We start from the raw sequence: 933 nt of genomic DNA, 5'->3' as shown, positions 1-933 counted from the left end.
CCAGGTATCAACAGGACTGTCGTGGTGTGTCGCACTCGTCTCGTCGACCGTGCCTCCTGCTCCGCAAATCCCTTCCTACAGATGCCAAATACAGTGACCCGATTCCGCCAGATAGTTATCCCACTACTACTTCTACTAATAATACTACTACTACTGCTGCGAGTAATTACTAAAACCTTGAAACGCTAGTTGTGGTGGTCAAGCCACAGTATCTCTATCTGCACGGTAAAACAAGGAAGAGGCAGCAACAACAGTAGCCAGACACAGTAGCACGCAGCGGCATCCGGCCACATATATTCCACATCACAGCCAGCGACACAAAGACGCGCAGACACAGTCAGCCCAGTGATGCCATCGGCCTCCCACCGCCCGCGCAGCCCCGCACAACCGCCGTGCAGAGTGGCGGGACCCCGGCCAAGGGGCAAATGACCATTGGCACCGCCCTCCTCGCCAAATGCCTCCAACACATGACGACCCCGATGCCGTGGACAACACGCAAAAGCCGAGGCAGATACACGTGGCATTGTTGCAACCGCCAGCCATCGAGCGCGTCCGTGAACGTGGTGGTGGTGGCGCGGAAGAGGGGTGGTGAGTGCGTCAGTTGCCAGTAGTCAAGGCGTCGTTTCTCGCTCACGTGGGTCGGCATTGCAGAACAAAGAGCGGCATCATGCGCGCACGGCATGCACAAGGGCAAAAGGGAGGAACAAAGAAGCACGGTGGCGGCACTCAGCCACGGGGGACAAGGGTCCACATCGACTCTGCGGTCGGTTGACCTTCAGACGTCCGGTTTGTAATCACGCCGCCGCGCAGTTCGTGTGTCTGCAGGAGACTGGGGGATGGAGGGAGGGAAGAGAGAGGCGGTGCGGCCCGCATCGGTCCCGGTTGGGTGTGACAACGGTGAGGTCATCTTCGTCAGGTCGCCGGCAGCAAAGA

At 58.6% G+C, this 933-nt stretch overlaps 2 non-coding genes across 2 annotated transcripts, besides 1 other annotated feature; both read right to left on the bottom strand.

The window, feature by feature from the left end:
- Positions 1–122: 122 nt before the first annotated feature.
- Positions 123–158: a microsatellite.
- A 438-nt stretch (positions 159–596) lies between these two features.
- Positions 597–672, bottom strand: Tc00.1047053417263.20. Its single transcript, XR_008254145.1, has one exon. It is a non-coding gene; the product is annotated as a C/D small nucleolar RNA (snoRNA), TB8C3C3 (small nucleolar RNA).
- A 51-nt stretch (positions 673–723) lies between these two features.
- On the bottom strand, positions 724–803 carry Tc00.1047053417263.10. Its single transcript, XR_008254144.1, has one exon. It is a non-coding gene; the product is annotated as a C/D small nucleolar RNA (snoRNA), TB8C3C2 (small nucleolar RNA).
- Between the last annotated feature and the right edge of the window lie 130 nt (positions 804–933).

This window comes from Trypanosoma cruzi, assembly GCF_000209065.1.
Source record: "Trypanosoma cruzi strain CL Brener chromosome Unknown tcruzi_1047053417263, whole genome shotgun sequence".
In the NCBI taxonomy this organism is placed as follows: Eukaryota; Euglenozoa; class Kinetoplastea; order Trypanosomatida; family Trypanosomatidae; genus Trypanosoma; species Trypanosoma cruzi.
The sequence above is the reverse complement of the archived record's forward strand: the minus strand, read 5'-3'. Positions and strand labels throughout refer to the sequence as shown.